General features: G+C 34.6%; 1 protein-coding gene across 2 annotated transcripts in view; it reads right to left on the reverse strand.

Moving 5' to 3' along the window:
- LOC123876728 (semaphorin-5B) overlaps positions 1-7,138 on the reverse strand; it is a 65,836-nt gene extending 58,698 nt beyond the window's left edge. The window contains exon 1 of one of the 2 annotated variants that reach the window (XM_045923050.1): positions 6,692-7,138. The gene's annotated coding sequence lies outside the window, so the exon portion shown is untranslated. Of the gene's footprint in view, positions 1-3,022; positions 3,034-6,691 lie in introns of those variants that run through there. The other variant, XM_045923055.1, reaches the window with a different exon arrangement.
- Between the last annotated feature and the right edge of the window lie 12,737 nt (positions 7,139-19,875).

Here is a 19,875-nt window from a genome sequence, read left to right on the forward strand (position 1 = left end):
TCCGCTAGGAAAGGATTTTTGAAAATTTAATCCCTAAGGGGGTAAAATAAGGGTTCGAAATTTGTGTAGTCCACGCGGACGAAGTCGCGGGCATAAGCAAGTACTTTATATAATAACTAGCTGATGCCCGCAGCTTCGCCCGCGTGGATTGGTCAGATTCCCTGCAGCATCAAGATTGTGGAGTTGGACTCCAAATTTTTTATGAAACAATGTCGCAAAGTTCCTCTATCGATTAAAAAAGAAATGACGCAAATCGGTTCACAAATCTCGGAGATTTCGGTGTACATAGGTAGAAAAACACAACTCCCTTTTTGAAAGTAGGTTAAAAAAGTAGCCTATGTTACGCCCTGGTCAATCCTCTACTTGCCTGTGAAAGTCCCGTCAAAATCGGTTCAGCCGTTCCAAAGATTAGCCTTTTCAAACAGACAGACAGACAGACAGACAGACAGACAGACAGACAGACAGACAAAAATTTTAAAAAGTGTGATTCAGTTATGGTATCGTTCAAATAACCATATGAGCTTAATATGAGGTAGTTATTTCGAAATTACAGACAGACACTCCAATTTTATTTATTAGTATAGATTACATCAGACACGAAATCAATACCTTTATTAAGAAAATATATCAATTAAAAACAATCCCAGCATGTCTGTGCGCCCGCAGTGCTTTAAAAAAGTTAATTAACACGACTACAGACCACTTATGGTGGTGATATCACAATAAGCTATTGACACAATAAACCCGTATATCATTCTTGATTTTATTGCCGAAGACGCCATTGTATAAGACCATAATATTATGTATAAGACACTGGATTTATCCTCGACTTAAAGAAATATGAACATTTTCTACATAACCAAATGCGCCCGCTCCTTTCAGGTTATTTTAACTTTTTAAAGAGGGCTCTCTCCGTCACTCGTTTCCACTCGTTTCATACAATCGTAGTTCCAATTTCATTTGAATATTAAGCAACCTAAGTCCATGAAATTTTGCAGACATATTCTAGAAACTAATATCTATGTCTGTGGTTTTCCAGATTTCTGTTAAAATATTCGGTTTCAAAGTTACGCGGTCTTAAAATTTTCATACAAATCTTGGAGCCCCTGTAATTTTAAAACTACATATTTTTAGAAAAATCTAAAACACCACAGACACAGATATTAGTTTCTAGAATATGTCTGCAAAATTTCACGGACTTTGGTTGCTTAATATTCAAGTGAAATTGGAACTACGATTGTATGAAACGAGTGGAAACGAGTGACGGAGAGAGCCCTGTTAATTCGACGGTATGTCTTTTTTTACTTTTAAAATAACATGTTTAAAAGACACTTTTTTAATAAAATACCAAAATATCGTAGGCAACTTGGCAATACCAATGGATACCTATTCTAAAGTCTAAACTAATACCTAACCAAGGAGTTACCTAGACAGTGAAATATTTCCTTCTGACTATGCCAAGAATCGAAAAGTCAGCTAAGATCAGAAAGCTCAAACATACAGACTAAAATCAAATACACAGAAGTCATTTCTGAACCACAACGAAAAGCTTCAATCCCGCTTTGTGGCTTTCGAAGATTGTTCAATCAACATTGAATGTTTCCATTCTTTGGAAGTTAAAGCGTTACACAATTTGACAACTACTGTTATATAATTATAGAACCGCATTATTTATGGTTTAGTTATACATATTACTAAACACACAATAACTACCTACATAGAATTACCTACGTAGTTATTTGAGAAAATCAGTAGACAATACTAAACAAGTTAATGCGAACGTGATTTTATATAAAGCATTATACTCGTACCTACATCCTGTACCTCTCAAGTTATGAAAGCCTGGTAGGTAAGTAGGTAACATTTGCAAAATATTTGACTATTAAATTAGCGAATATAAAATTTCAAATATACATATATACCTACTTATTAATCAAATGCGATACGGTATGGAACGTACTCTCGATAAGTATTTTAGATACTTGAATATACCTAGTCGATGCACATAAAATAGTAATCGTAGCAAATGAATCGTTCTGCATAAATTAGGACTCCAAAATGCAATTCTGAGCAGTTTTTAAGACCTTCGATAGTAATATTCTATTTCTAGGGCGATGGGTCCAACTTGAGAGGTGATGATGATGTGGGTAAAAATAGTTACTACTGGATAAAGAGAACAAATTATTACACGATAGTAACTTAACGTTACTTTACGAATACGATACGATACGCACTTACATGATAAGTAGTACTTAAGTGTCTGTTATCGGTTTGGTTCGGTATTTGATATCGATATACTCGATCGATATAGGAAGTATCGTTATCAAACGGTCGCATAATGTTTTTTAACATTTTTGTACATCACTGTACAAAACAAACGCTACGTGCCTGCCAGCATGTCGGTCACAATGAACGCACATAATATAACCTGAAAACAACTATTACCCATAGTCATAGTGGACGAAACAATGGGCTCTCAGAAGTAAACCATCAAGGAGCTACTGTTCTCAGTCAGAATAGTACGATACGTTGAACCCAGGCGATCAAAGCTGGTCTGGATAAGATCATGGGCGCAATCAAAGTTTATAACGCGAGCAATAAAATGAGATACTATTAAAGGTACGCAGTACGCCTCTCCAGCTATAAAAACTCCCTATAAGACTTCAACCTGTTATAAAACTGTCGGGTATAGGACTCTACTAATGGAAGGGTCATTCATACTGAACACTAGCAAAAAGGACGCTACTTCGCCTGCGTGACTTATTAAAACTTTTGTACCTGTTCAGTGTTCATATTGAAAAGTTTTGATACGTCAGGGTCAAAGTCAAAGTCTTTTTTTAAATTGGGTACTACTGTACACTTTCTGAATGTCAAACAATGATGTAGTGGTGATTTACGTTAACTTGAAACTAAAGCTACGAGGGTTCCAAACAGGTCCAAGTCTGAAAAGAGCCCACAACAGTCTCAGCCAAATATTATATACTCGTAACGTACCACATTTGTTGCCATAAAGAGTGTAGACCATAAATGTTAGGGCTGCAAAGGTCAAGCACTCGGTAAAACCGGTATTCCTGCAGTTCAAGGTAAGGTTCAAAATATAGAACTGCTTAGGAAAATAATATAGTCCTTAACTCCTAACTACTGCTTGGAAAGCACATGAAAACAGGAATTTCGATTGACGAACTAGCCGACCCTGGGCCGACTTAACTGCGTTACGGCGTCGAAATGTTAATTGTTTTCAAAACTAAAACATTTAACTTTTAAGTATTCTTTCCATTTGACAGAAAAACATAATTATACTAAGTAGTTAAGTAAATATAGCCATAGCTAACATTACCTTAGGTTCGATTTAAATTTACTTAATAAGAATTTAACAGCAGGGTCTCTACTATCGGCAACTTCGCAAGACTTTGCTTTGCCGGGCAGCGCGGTTAAGATTGAGGTCTAATAGGCGAACTTTGACTCTGCTTAAACTTAAGACCTTAAGCGTACATAAATTGGTCTTGTTTAATTGAAACTTAAGTATGAGCAAATTCAAAGTATCTCTGTAGTATATAGATCTCAGCCGACTCTTGAGTTTCGTTTTCGCCGCTGCTACATTGATGAAGGATATAGGAGTATTTTTGCCTCGGTTGAGGCCACTCTCTGTGGCCGGGTCACATAGTGGCCGCACTACAACGCTGAGCAATATAGATAGGTAGATGTATTTGAAGATTCAAAAATACTTGTAAAAGTTTTTTTTTTTTTTAAGAATATTAGCCATGATGCTAATCATGACTAATACTTCCCTTAAAGCAATACAAAGTCAAAGTACGGTCTATAGATCTCAGGCTTAGAGTTCTAGACATTGCCGCTGCACTGCCTTGCATTTTTACCTCGGTCAAGACCTCTGTTTAGTCACCGAGGTACATCTTGCTTAAAGGTGAGGACGCAGGCTCTTTTGACTGCTTGCTAAACTTCGACTTGGTGTATTTTTTTTTAATTTTACAATATCCCAGGCATATTCTAGTTATTTTTAATTATTATTTATTCCTACCTCCTATCAATAAATAGTCATTTCTGAGATATCAACAGGAACTGATAAAACCTTATATTTATAGCTTTAGACTGATAGTAGTGCAATTTCAGTGGAGCATCTATTTATAACATTCATACCTACACCTAACTATACCTAGCTGGTTACTATAAAATTCTAAATTAACATATGTTATTGAAAATGTAGACAGGCAGTCTGTGAGTAAGTATAATAACAAGAGTGAGTGAAATCATTATCATTATAAATATGTAGTTTGTTAATTAATACCTAAGTATTTAAATAGTTAGTTCAAAGGCTAGAATAGGTATAAACAATATTTTTGGTACATATTTACTTATGTCATAAAAAAATTAGTGAGGTAAGTATAAAAATTTTACAAATAAATTAAGTGGCCGTCATACAAAACGTGTACGCGCTTGCACTTATTCGTATTTTTACGATTCTTATTAAATGGATTTTTAAAGTTAGAATACGGATCGTATTTTTACGAAAACGAATACGAATTGAATACGAATGAGTGAATTTTTTTGGATTGAGCTGCGTAAATAATTTCTACTTGTAATAACCATCTGTGTAAGTTATAAAGGTAATAAATAAAGACAAGACAAAAGCAAGCAGAGCATCAGTACAATAATGTCTTCATTTAACAATACAATAGCATGTTAGGATCGTTCCTCAAGTCTCACAAGCAGACGGTTCAAACACATGCAAATTGCCCGCAATGAATACAATACAGAGTCATTACCAGGCCACGCTGCAATTTAGATGAGGCCAAACTAATGATTGAGTCTCTCTGATTGTAAATAGGTTGTCTTGTGTGAGTAATATTGATGTGAAAGTGTAGAATAATAAAAGGTGGGATCGTGAAGTAACTATAGGGTCTGAAATCCAAATTATTATTGCCGTAATGTAACCCTCCTTATTTTTAAGAAGTGAATAATTAATACAATACAGTCATTACCAGGCCACGCTGCAATTTAGATGAGGCCAAACCAATGATTGAGTCTCTCTGATTGTAAATAGGTTGTCTTGTGTGAGTAATATTGATGTGAAAGTGTAGAATAATAAAAGGTGGGATCGTGAAATAACTATAGGGACTGAAATCCAAATTATTATTGTTGTAATGTAACCCTCCTTATTTTTAAGGAGTGAATAATTAATACAATACAGTCATTACCAGGCCACGCTGCAATTTAGATGAGGCCAAACCAATGATTGAGACTCTCTGATAGTAATTGTGTAAATAATGTTGATGTGAAAGTGTAGAATAATAAAAGGTGAGATTGTTATAAGGACTGAATCCTATAATAAAAAGAATACTTACCCTGCTGAGTTTGTTGGAGGCTCTGCTCAGACCAGGGCATAGTTTTTGTTTTAAGATTACCTAACTAATTATGTAATTATTACCATTACCTAAATTATCTTGTAATAATTGCCAATCAAAAAGTCTACAATTATACTTACCTATTTTTAAACTCCTACCCAAAAAGGGGGGTGTTATAGTTAGACGTGTGTATCTGTGTATCCGTCTGTGGCATCGTAGCTCCTTAACTAATGAACCGATTTTAATTTAGTTTGTTTTTGTTTGAAAGGTGGCTTAAACGAGTGTTCTTAGCTATAATCCGTTTGAAAGTTATCAGCTCTTTTCTAGTTACTATAACCTCAACTTGTCGGGGGTGTTATAAATTATTAATTTACACTTGTCAATAAATGACTTTGACTTTTGATTTTGAATTCAAAATACATAATTATTGTTGTATCATTCCTTATGTTTTTAAAGTAGGTACCTATTTAGTGAGTTTACAGTAGTTATACAGTCATTACCGGGCCATGCTGCAATTTAGATAAGGTCAGACTAATGATTGGAATTTGGGACTCTCTGATAGTATAGGTAGACAGGTAGCTAAGTGAGTAACTTAAATAATTTGGTTTGTTTGCGTTTATGAATAGCCTCGATAGCTCAACGGTTGAGGAGCGGAATGAATTCCGAAAGGTCAGCGGTTCAAAACCCACCCGTTGCATTATTGTCGTACCCACTCCTGGCACAAGCTTTACGCTTAATTGGACGAGAAAGGAGAGGATTATTCATAATTAGCATGGCTAATATTCTTTAAAAAAAAAGAAAACTATTCTTTCCTACTTCATTTAAAATCGTGCAAAATGTCGAAAAAATACGACTGTAGTACGGAACCCTCGGTGCGCGAATCTGACTCGTACTTGGCCTGTTTTTGAAAGGAGATTAATTGGCCATCCTTGCAAGAAAAATAAAATAAGATTTCCACCTACCCACATTATCTTTAGAAAGTAATACCTGCTTCGTGTTTTACATTTTATCAATTTAACGTTAGAAAAGGAATAATGTTGGCATAGTAAAACATACTTGCTGCAGAACGCAGACCCTATAAAACAGTACAAAGGGTCATAAATCAAAAAGAAGTGATCCTCCCAAGTTGGGCGCGTGGGTTCCCTGCTTACCGTAGTTTCGCAAACCACAACCTGCACGCGATAACATTCATACAAGCCACTAGCCAGTGATACGATACAAAATAAAAATAAAACGGATGCATCGCTACATAAAACAAAAAAGTTAACGAGTAGGTACGTCTCGCAAAAAAGTTGGTTGTTACGAAACAAAACACGAAACTTTTTGCTTACCTTATACGTTATGTGGGTGAAGCTGAAGTAGAAACTCTTCGCTTGATAATAATCACGTTCCTATATTGAACGAAGCCCATTCTCGTCCTGGATTACCAGTTTAAATCATTGTTTAATTCATCACTATACTTTTTGTTAGGAAACAGCAACTTGTTAGGCACTGTTTATTTTATTTTGTTGACACTAAACGAGGTTATGCCGCTCGGTATAACATCTGGTCTTTCGGAGGTTTCACTTCGCGTTTAGAACTGTGTAAAAGTTATTAGCACTAAGTTTAGAGGATACAAAACATAAAACAGTTTGTAAATTTTAAGCACACGCAGGTAAAAGACGACCGAGCAAGTGGTTGGCTCGCTGAGAAGTTGTAAAAAAAGACAAAGTTTACGGAGCGGCTACGAACGACACAGCACACGCTCAACGCATTATACGTAGCAGTGTGCGTGAATGAAAATGCGCATTGCGCACAAGAGGCGTGCGATAGTGCTGCAAGCGTTTCGTCAACGGATTCCACTGATAAAATGATAACAAATTAAAGATAACGTATGTTATTAAGTTTTTGAACTGTAATATAACTAATTTAGTTAAAAAAAAATGTTTATACTGTAAGTAAACTATGATTTGTATAATATGTATAGAAAATATATTATTATAAAATCCAGACTGGCAAAGCTCATACAATTGTATTTTATAAAAGGTTGACACAAATTATACGACACAGACTTTCAATATTGGCGTGGAGTTTGCAATCAAATTAAGCCTCAATAGCTCAACGGTTATAGGAGTGTACTGAATTCCGAAAGGTTGGCGGTTCAAATCCCACCCGTTGCACTATTGTCGTACGTACCCCACTCCTAGCACAAGCTTTACGCTTAGTTGGAGGGGAAAGGGGAAAGTTAGTTATGATAAAGTAGCTAATATTCTTTAAAAAAAAACTTTTGAAACTTCAAAGCATGCTTCAAACTTCAAAGAATGGCGGCATGTTACTAGGGTTGGTTTCAGTAAAATTCGCAAACTGAGGTGAAGTATCTATCTATCTAGGGTAATTTTAAGACAATCTATAAAATAAACCATTTAATAGCACACCAGATCATTAAAAAGTATTCTCCAAATCCATTTCAGAGTTCAGACTTCAACCTTTTTTAACCGACTTCCAAAAAAGGAGGAGGTTCTCGATTCGTCGGGATCTTTTTTTTTTTTTATGTATGTTCCCCGATTACTCAAAGACCCCTGGACCGATTTGGAAAATTTTTTTTTTGTTTGAAAGGGTATACTGTGCAGGTGGTCCCATATAAATTTGGTGAAGATCTAATGAATATCTTCGGAGATGGAGAACAGAACTCCTCAATGGATAAGAGCAAATTGCTCGCGATCACTGTAATAGCTTAGTAAACAGTAGGGTTTTAACTGGGCATAGCATATTATAGTACAGTGGGGCCACTAAAAATTGTGAAATAAAAAAATTTCAAAAGAAAAATAAAACCGACTTCAAAAACCAAAAACACTAAAAAGTAGAAAATAATTTTTGTTTAGCTACACATGTAATGTACCTAGGTATGAAGTCGGGCGAGCTTCACTCTTGGATTTCTAATTTTGTTTTAATATGCTCGCTCGACTTCATACCTAGGTACATTACATGTGTAGCTAAACAAAAATTATTTTCTACTTTTTAGTGTTTTTGGTTTTTGAAGTCGGTTTTATTTTTCTTTTGAAAATTTTTTTTACAGAAGACATTCTTATAAACTAGATATCCAGTTGCCGGACTTTTGCCGAGTAAGACCCCTGTCATCCGCTAGATTCCTTTGTGTTTTATTAAGGTTGCGTATGGTTGCGTACCCAAAAGGTAAAATGGAGCCCTATTTATGTCACTCTGCTGTCTGTGTGTCCATCTATCTCTTTCCACTGTTACTCTTTTTCTTACATTATTTTAGACCCGAATCTAATCTTTACAAAATAATATTTTTTCATGAACAACTCGAGTTATGACTACTGAAATATTAAGTATTTCAATCCAATGAAGTATTTAATCTTTTTTTTTTTGTTATGAATTTTCTACTAGTGAAAATCCCGCTAAAGCTGTGTAACAGAAAATGCAAAAACTGTTTGTTATTCATATTATATAGAGCAAAATTTCTTATACTAGCAACATTAAATCCCGGTGTCAATCCCCGCCAAGACCACAAAAGCTTACGAGATTCACGCACACTACAGTAAAAATCATGAAGTTTGAACGTACACCGCCCGCGCACCAACGTCCTTGCGGCCACCGACCGCTTAGCTTACCTCCGTCAACACCCATTGCACGAACTCAAGTAAAAGAATACACGCTGTTGTTCAAAATACATCGCCCTATAACTTCAGATTCTAAACGATAAACTCTTATTGCAGTATTCGATGGATGTTAAAAAAACTTTTTTCTAGTAAATGTCATGCATTTATTATTTATTTACATATTACTTAATTAATATACAAAAACCGTACAGCTAGGCTTCTGCTTCTTCTGGTATCTTATGAAATCAAATAATTGTAATTTGAGTCGAGGTTGTGGAATTGTGGGTGTTCAACTCCGTGCAAAGAAATAAAGCAATGTTTTTGACTTCTGTTGATTGTGCATGTCGAATGCTAGCTTAGCTAACTCTTAATAAGAATCCGTGTTCAATTCGGTATACCTACGAAGCCTCGGAAAAAAGAAATTAAGGGCATTGAATTATAATATACTTAGGTACTAACGTCTTAATCTTAAATGCCCGGTATTCCACATGACGTGAAAAAATTAGCACACCCTTAAACTGATTAATCCGTCTCATCACAACTCCGCTCCGCTCTGGTAGGTAATAATTTATACCAGACTATAGCCTTGTATATCTCCGAAACGTTAAAGGTGCCTGCCCGAGATCGAGGCCACGATCTCCCGAATTGAAGGTCTTAACCACTAGGCTATACGTTTATTCTTTTAGTGGATTGGATTGGACACAAAATTGGATGCGTATTTTTAAGCTAGGTAGGGACCTACCTACACCTATCCAGCATCCACATTCTAATTAGTACAGCGATGTAAAATGTCTTTAAATAAGTATGATTATTATTTTAAAAATAGTTTTTCGATTTACAAAAATACTATAAACATTAATATTGCACTTACCTTCTTACTTTATGTGCTTGCTAACCTTGACCGACAGCCTTGACTTACCGGAATAATAAAAACAAATGTGTCTTACAATTACCTACCTACTGATTAAACCCATTACCAAAACAAAAGCAAACCATAAATAATACAATTTATTGGGACCAATATTAAACAGCTTAATTTTATGTACCAAGACCAACCACTCGTATATAGGTAGGTACAATATATTATACAGCATGTCCTTTCCGCGATGCGCAGAATCCTAAAACAATATGCATGAATATAAATACAAGTGTAAATTAAAAATTTATAACACCCCCGACGATCCAAAGTATGTGAGTTTTCCAAAACATCATTTACAAATAAATATTTATGTATTTAGGCAACGTCCATCTTGACAGCTTGACATTTGTCTATTGACATAATATTATGAACCTAACGGTTAACTAACCTTCTTTTCTACAAGAAAACTAGAAAAGAGCTGATAACTCTTAAACGGCTGAACCAATTTTTTTAGATTATAGCTAAGAACACTCTCGATCAAGCCACCTTTCAAACAAAAAAAACTAAATTAAAATCGGTTCATTCGTTTAGGCGCTACGATGCCACAGACAGATACACAGATACACAGATACACAGACACACAGATACACAGATACACACGTCAAACTTATAACACCCCTCTTTTTGGGTCGGGGGTTAAAAATGGAGATAGATTAAACGCTGAAATAGCACATAGACAACGGAAAATTAACCGGAGATAAGTGCTTCCATGTCCACTTTCTCTTTCTTTTTCTCTTTATTGTTACAACTTTTTGGTACAAATAAAAATATATAAATAAAAGATATTAAAGTGTTCCCATGAGATTTTTAAAAACCTAAATCCACGCAGACGAAGTCTTCGGCATCCTCCAGTCAGATATTATGAAACTTATGAAGTAAATACGTCGCTGTCCACGTTTAGAAATAGAATTTATTTATTGCAATGTACGACAATTAATAGGTGTTACGTTTTATCTACAACAATTTCAAGTCCACTGCATTTCCATTTTAATACGAGTACCAATGTAATGGTGACCAATATTCAGCATAAACCCATATAACATGAATGAATGAACATTGATGTAAAAAATCATCCGAAAATCATCACTTTGGAATAAATAGCCTAGCTATGCAGGTGCGTCCACTAAACAAATCGAGAGGCCTCGGCTATCTCAATACTTTTGACTTCATCCAAATGTTTTTATTTAGATTTTATCATTATGTCGTAGTAACCCGTAATAATAATATTCAATTTTAAAGATTCTGCTCTCAAAATGTTAAATTTTGACGATTTTCCTTTCAAAATATTCTTATTCTTAATTTTTTTTAATATTTTCCTAATTAATAACCATGACTTACAAGCATTTCCTTCTCGATATATTTAAGGTTTCAACTTTTTCAAACAAAGAACACCCTTATAGTGAAATTAAAGAGACCTGCACCATGTTAAATCAACTTATATAATAAATTCAGAATAAGATTGTTGTTTCAATATTATAAAGTATTGCGTAATCTTTCTTAAATTCAGTAAAGCATTCGCCTTAGTGCGTGAGTATCCCTTTGATACAGAATGGGGTCAGTCGTGGAAACTCGCCTCTTGTCTTGCCATATTAGTAAATGCACTGAAGGTGCAAACTGCAACTGTAGGTACTTGTTCTCTCTTATTTTATAAGGTTCCTTACCTCAAAAGGAAAAACGGAACCCTTATGGGATCACTTTGTTGTCTGTCTGTCTGTCTGTCCGTCCGTCCGTCCATCGTTTCTGTCAAGAAAACCTATAGGGTACTTCCCGTTGACCTAGAATCATGAAATTTGGCAGGTACGTAGTTCTTATAGCACAAGTAAAGAAATAAATGCAAAAAACGTGAATTTGTGGTTACATCATTAAAAAAAATTAAAATGTGTTTTAATTTTCAAAGTAAGATAACTATACCAAGTGGCTTATCATATGAAAGGGCTTTAAACTAGAAATAAGTAGCTAATAGTAAAAATGTAAAAGCTTTTTGTGTTCCATTAAAGAGAAAAAAAAACAACATATTTTTCGTAATTTGTGTTTTTTTTTTTTTTTATAAATACTTCTAAGTTGAATAAAAAAATCCAATAAAATAATAATTTTGTTAACGATTGGAAGTCAATGATTCTTTGGACACTTTAATAAGTATCTTTGGACACTTTAACAAGTAAACTTGATAGATCAAAACAAATAAATTAGGTCAAGTCTGATATGAGAGTGTTACTTGGCGATAAAGAGCCGCGTCTAGGAAAGGCTATCAAACGAACTTCTAATTAGTGAATATTGTACGCATAATATAAGTAAGTAAACAAATTATTACAGAAGTATTCTATACTATATTTTTGTAAAAGCTCAATATAGAATTAATATTTATAAGATGACGAGTTCAATATACCTTTAAGCGCCTAATCCTAAGTATTTCGGATTTGGGAATGAGCAGAGCCCTTCAGGCTCAAAATGTTGAATTCCTATAATGTTGAATTTTAGAATTGCAAAATGTTGAATCCCAAATATTCTCAACATTATACTTATATAAATAAAAAGAGAAGTGAAAAATACTAAACATTTTCTGTAGGTCAACTTATGACACTAAACTTAGGTACTTATTGTAATAGTCAAGATCACTGGTTCAAAAAGCAGAGTTAACTTTCAGAAACAGACAGAAAAATATAATTTTATGTACCTGCCTACAAGTAATAAGTAAACCAAAATAGGGTTTCTTTTTTCGGGAAGATCGTTGAAAATAGCACAGACAATAGCTGTTCTTCTTCTGAGGCTGTTAATTTTTTTGTTTTTTATTCCAAGTATCTGGGCTGTACAAAATATCTGGAATTCATGTCAATATTTTGTGGCTCTACCTACGCAATTTTCCACATGGTCAGAAACTAGGTCAAAATCCGAAGTAGGTAGGTAGATTAAGTTTTATTTATGGGATAGTTAGTGTGTTTATATCGAAGCATGTTAGATCACAGCGGTAGGCATGTTAACTAAGAGCACACCTAGAATCTAGGCAATTAGACAAGAGACCTGAATGATTCTCATCGTTAGCCGCGATTTTGTTAAAAGTAAAACTAATTAGTGTTATTTCTTACATAAAAACTTATGTTTTTATCGAAAGTTAATCTAAGCGCCTACTGTTAAACCTGTCCAAGCTATAAGGTTCAATTTTACCTTCTCAACACTCGTAAAAGCTTGCAACTGGCAACGAACTCTTATTTTTCAGATAAGTACATAAGAAAGTTCCGTTCTCTATCTCCAAAGGTCTTCATCAGATCATCGCCAAAATATGAGACTCGTGTCTTATCATACAGCCTTTCCAATAAAAAAAGAACTGAAATTGATGACTTTGTGGAGTCAAATCGTGAAAAAAACTGAAGCTCAAATAGAGAAGCTACATAAAGATTATGTAGAAATATTTATATACTTACTAGTTACTTAGTACAAAATGGGGGGGGTTTTAGTGGGAAGAAATACCACATAGTGCGATCTCTCCCCAAAGCCATCAGGTGAGTTGCCACCGTAAACCAAAACAAAACTAAGGAAAAATCCTAATTTAGACATAAATAAAAGACAGAAATCCTACTCTCTAAAGTGGTGCGATCCATCTAAATTGTTTTCCAGGCCCCTAGTGTGTTTTAGCATGAAATTACTGCTCTCAGTCATAACACTTATCAGAATTGTCTTGTCACACCAATCAAAATATCGCCTAAAACAACAAGATACAAAAAGATAACACTTAATAATATATGAGATCATAACTACTGTGTGTTCGTTTCTATAAAAATGTACAATTTGATATCACGAAATTTATATGAAAATAGAAATACGTAATACTCAGTAATAACCTACCTACTACCTACCTTATTTAATTGACAAATTTTTGAATTCAGATACAAGTTAGCCCTTGACTGCAATCTCACCTGGTGGTAAGTGATCATGCAGTCTAGGATGGAAGCGGGCTAACCTGGAATTGGGTATGGTATATTGGTTTTGGTAGTAAGTATAGGGTGCGATAGGTTAAGACGTCGCTTTCGGTCGAATTCGGGAGGTCGTGGGTTCGATCCCCGACACGCACCTCTAACTTGCTTTAAAAGTGAAACAAAACATCGAGAGGAAACCTCCAGGCCTAATAGTTGACCAGCGTTATGGACTAAAGACAAACCCTTCTCATTCTGAAAGGAGACCCGTGCTCAGTAGTGAGCTGGCGCGGCAATGGGTTAATCATGATGATGATGATGACTTGATAGGTTTTGAAAAAAAGCAACTACCGAGGATATTGGATACTAAGGATATTGTGAAGGGCATTCCGAACCAGCAGTGTCACTTGACGATTCGAAAGCACTTTGTAAAAGATTTTTGAATGAAAAGAAAAAGGTCCTGATTTAATTATAACTAGCTGACGCCCACGACTTCATCCGCGTGGATTTAGGTTTATCGAAATCCCATGGAAACTCTTTGATTTTCCGTGATAAAAAATAGCCTGTATGCTAATCCAGGATATTATCTATCTCCATACTAAATTTCGAATCCGTCCAGTAGTTTTTGCGTGAAGGAGTAATAAACATACATACACACACACACACATACACACAAACTTTCGCCTTTATGATTTTAGTGTAAAGTGTGATAGTGTGATTTACCTATACTAACTTGTATCTGTAGATACTAAATTGCACAAAACCTTTTATCTCGTTAGCCACGCCGCTTATCAAAGTACGTCGCTTATCACTCAAATCAGTGATCTAACATAAGAGCATATCAGATAAACTGCCTACCGTGTTTGGTGAGGCCGGTGTCACAGCCTATGATATTAGACCTAATTCCTAAATGTGGTAGCACCGTAGGCGTCGGAACTATTTTAGTTTCTAAAATGGGCTATCAACATTTTTATAAATTATTTCCCTTTTAAAGGTTTTGATTTTATCTTCAAATCAGCGAAGTGTATTTTATTTAGTACTAGCTAATGCCCGCGACTTCGTTCGCGTGGATGAAGGTTTTTTAAAAATCCCGTGGGAACTCTTTGATTTTCCGAGATAAAAAATAGCCTATACGGATTCGGAAGAATCCCTCTAAGTAATGGTAAAAGAAATTTTGACATCGGTCCAGTAGTTTTTGGGCCTATTCAATACAAACATACAAAAATACAAAGGTTTCCTCTTTATAATATTAGTATAGATAAAGTAAGCATATGGCCGCGGTGTCTAATATTTTGTTAAAGGTTAACAGGGCATGTTTTTTTAAACTTCTAACAGTCCCTTTTTCCTCTAACAGTAGTAGGGGATTCGCCGGTTCTGCCCCAGGCCCTGGCCCCCTCCCATGCCTCGCTGCCTCAGCCCCCTCCGTGCCTCGGTCAAGATCGAAACCTAAAAAAAAAAAAAAAAAAAGGTTTTGGGGTACGCTGAATCGATTGCGCTCACTCTTGACGTCGTATCTCTAACGGTTGCAAAGTTAGCTTTTCGAAAAACTAATCCCTAGTTCGTTATCTAATTGCTTAATCACCTACTAATGACGCTCTATTGTTCGCTGGCTCGTTGCTTCATTCTATGGGTTTTAAAGGAAACGCATGAATCATAACTACTCTTTATTAGCCTTCAAATATTGATTTAAATAACTCACATAAAAATATATCATTCTCTACTGTATTTCCATTGAATAAATCTAAAAAATCTGAACTTGTATAGTAACCCGTAAACATGAAATACAAATACATTATACAATATTCTCTTGTATTTCTTTCCAAGAACTGCTTATGATATTTTGGTGGTGCTCGTCCAAATGAATCAAAATATTGTCCAACACCATTTGTATCTATATATATGGCTATCCAATGCGATCCTGGTTTATAATCGGGGTCTAGATTGCTTATTAAATAGGCTGGTGTTTCAACATAAATCGGTAACCGGTTTGCGGCATACACATTGTCTTGCAGACTTGGGTGAATTCTTCTTAAATATGTCTTTATCCCTATTGTATTCATATTACTTCAATACTACTGATCTTATCGCTGCCGAGGATCATACATGAATGGGACGTAAGACCATGTTATTTCAGATATATTATAAATCATCATCATCATCATGATCAACCCATCGCCGGCTCACTACAGAGCACGGGTCTCCTCGTGAGAAGGGTTTTTTGGCCATAGTCTACCACGCTGGCTGAGTGTGGATTGGCAGACTTCGCACACCTTTAAGAACACTATGGAGAACTCTCAAGCATGCAGGTTCCCTCATGATGTTTTCCTTCACCATTAAAACAGTGTTATTTAATTAAGTACTTGAAACGCACAAGACTTCGAAAAGTTAGAGGTGCGTGCCTGGAATTGAACCCCGACCTCCGATTAGAAGGTGGACGTCTTAACCACTAGGCTATCACAGCATAGTCTTATTAAAAATAATGGTCCATAACTTAAATAAAAACAAAAAATATTTCTTGTATCAGTGTTTTATTACAAACCTTAATAATAATGTAGGTACAAATTATAACTTAATCTATTTACAGAAATTAGGTTTCTTAGCTGCTATAGTCCACGCTTACATTACGATTTTTATCAATTTCAATAACATTGTCAAACTCTGCATATACGATGCAGTTTATCGTTTCAGGAATAGCTGAATCAAAGCGAACTTCTAGCCTCACACTACCGTGCTTTATAAGATTCCAATGACTAGAGTGAGCTGATAAATCAGGAGTTAAATCGAATGCTAAGAGACAATAGCCTTTTGCATATTGTTCCCTAGATATTCCGTTCCCTTCATTTAAAAAATGGATTCCCGTGCCTGAGAATAACGTATGATAGGCTGAACTGAAAGTATTATCATCGAATGATGGTTGCAAAGCTTTTGAAGGTATTTGTTGGCCATCAATATATAAACTAAATGTATTCATATGATAATTTTCAAAGTTGAATGGATTTTTCGTAAGAGTTCCATTAAATGCTGCGTTGTTAACAAATCCGACAATACATCTTTTAGGAACTTGACCAAGAAAAATATTATCGAGTGTTTTACCCTGAACCCCTGAAGGAATTGTTAAAACTTTAACTTCCGCTCGAGTTATTGGATATTTTGCAGTAGTAGATGCTAAAACTTTTTGATGTGCAAGTAATACAGTCGGATTGATCCGCGCGCGTCGAACTATAAGGGTTGCATCCGTGATACACACTTTAAGTTTTAAATCATTTGAAGAAGCCATAAGACTGAAAGTTTCCCTTGAGCGAATTAATTTGACACACATCTCAACACCATTAATCAAAAATTTTTCCTGGTTGAATATATCACCATGTAAGTGTCCAATCATTTCTATTTCTTTACTTTCGGCTGCAAGACTCTGTCTTTTAGTAAAACCTATATTTTTTTCATCTACTGAATCCATATTCCCCGCAGTATCTTCATACCAAAGACCGCAAGTCAGGTGAGATTCTTTTGCTGCTGGCGCATAGTTTAATAATGTCTCAATGTAAGCACGGTAAGCGTATGTATTGTTTGGAGGTGAAATGAGTTTTTGATTCAAGTATACATCCAGCTGACTGAAGACTGAATGTAACCAATTGTTAATTGGAGCTACAACTGCAGATGAACTAAGTTTTGATAAGTCTTGATTCACTATCTTAGCTTTTAAATGGATCAACGTATGAGACAAATCTATGTAGTCTTCGCTCGTTCCAGGTATTTGAAATTCTATCGGTCCATCATCAGCAAGGGATGAAATGGGTTTGTAATGAATCCATAATCCATTTTCTATACTTGTTTGCGTTGATGGCAAAGCAAACAAATCTAACTCTGATTTAATACACTCACATGAATGATTATGTAAAAAAGACATAATTAATTAGAAAATATATCTTTTATTTTATTTTGACTGAGCCTTGATTTTTTAATAGCTTTCACTTTAGCTGTCAGCGGTTGAATGAATGAAGATTGTCGTTTTCTTTTAGTTATATATCCTGAGCCAGACATATTAATTCTGTCTATCTTGTCATGAACTTTCCTTTTTAAGTTTGAACTAGCTTCCGTAAAATAGACCTAAACAATCCTCCAAGAAAACTCCCAATACCATGACCACGTTGATATGGTACACCTTTATAAATTACTCCAATACCTGACCCAGCCTGATGTGAATAATATTGCTCGTAAGGACAAGTTATCTTTTGATAAGGATCCATTATAATTTTCTAAAGTGAAGTTTAATACACACAGTTCCAAACTGGAATGGGATTTTATTGCCTGTGCTTGACCTTATATCTATTTCAATAGTATCAAACTCCCGCCGCATAACAGGTAAATAGTGAGGTGGTGAGAAAATATGCATTTTATTTGCTCCATATACATATGTTGCCGTATCTAAAGGTACAATTCTGAGAAGAGGAGCCATTACATCCCCCACAATTTGCGGTTCTATTATATCACAATAAACAAACAATTGAGATGGCAACCCTAATTTTAAATTAGAAGGATAGCTCCCAATTTTATTTACTGCAAGATTTTTGTTTGGTTCAAATCCAAGTTGTAAACATAATTTGGTTGACAACTTAAGTGTGTCAATTGAGTTATCCAAAATTGATACTGATACGTGTTTGGTTATTTCATCATAATGAAATACTATTTCTTCAAAAGTATATCTATTTAAAGTTTCTATAACATGTTGAATGCTGTCATAGTTCATGGCCGGAATCCGTCCTTTATAGTGCACTAATGAATGTGTGTCATCATCAGGCATCAAAACCCATTTAGATGTGTTAATAACATTTTCATGTTCTTGAACAGTAAATACCGTACAAGGATATTGAATTTCTACAACTCCAACAAACCATTCACCTTCTAATATAAGGGATTTTGGTAACTTCGTTGAAAACATAGTTGTTTTGTTTTCCGGGAAGTATTCCATTGAACTATTACTAAGTAAAGTCAAATAAAAGTTTTCCTTTATCATATTTGATTTAAATTAGACTCTAAAACCCAACTGTTAAATTTATCAGGATAACCTTTCCACTTCACTAACACTTCTTTTCTGTTGCCGGAGTATCGAGAACTAATGATTTTATCTATTTTATAATTTGAGGAGGGGTCATAAAATACTTTTTGTAATTCTTTTTCATAAAAAGTTCCAACTATAGGTTCGTTTTGTAAATCTTTCAATGTGTAAACTACATGTGGGGATCTATCTATTATTGAAGATATAACAAATATTTCATCACTCCAGTTAGATTCATAACCTTTTTGAAAAATGTGTTTATATTTTGAAATTCTAACATTATCACCAACATGAAATGTAGGTAGTGAATTTTGTGATGATGGTTTGTTAGTTGCTTTCCTATCATATAAATTTCTCCAAACAGTCATTATATTGTTAGAACTAACATCACAAGGACACATCTTAATACTAGAATGAAAACTATGGTTATACGAATATACCAAGTCTTGTAAAATATCTATGTATTTATATGTATTTTTGTATGTAAAATAGCGCCACATTTTAGATTTCAGAGTTCTTTGAAACCTTTCTACAATACTTGCTTTTATATCAGGATTATTTGTAGTGTAATAATTTATATTTTTGCTTTTAAAATACTTTTTAACATCTTTAGAAACAAACTCAGTTCCTTTATCCGATTGTATGTGTGTAGGAGTCGCATTAGATTCATTAAATATACTTTCAAAACATTCGATTATTGTTTTAGAGTTTTTCTTTTTCATCGACACAATATATAGTTAAAACCATCATTATATTTCGAATAAGTTCTCATATCACTAAGATCAGCCTGCCATAATTCATTGAGATTTGATAATATGTATTTGTTTCGAGAAAACTTTCTGTGAACAGGTTTATGAAGAGTATATTTAAAGAATCATCAAATTCCTATCATTTACAAATAATGCATCGAAGCCTAAAGACACATAAAGAGCTGCTACAAGCGTTGCATACACTTAAACCTAAATATCAAAAAGCATTATTAAAATCCTGTGAAGAAGAAGAGATAAATTGCATTTGTGAGTGCATTCACAAC

The sequence above is a fragment of the Maniola jurtina genome, chromosome 22 (assembly GCF_905333055.1).
Source record: "Maniola jurtina chromosome 22, ilManJurt1.1, whole genome shotgun sequence".
NCBI lineage: Eukaryota > Metazoa > Arthropoda > Insecta > Lepidoptera > Nymphalidae > Maniola > Maniola jurtina.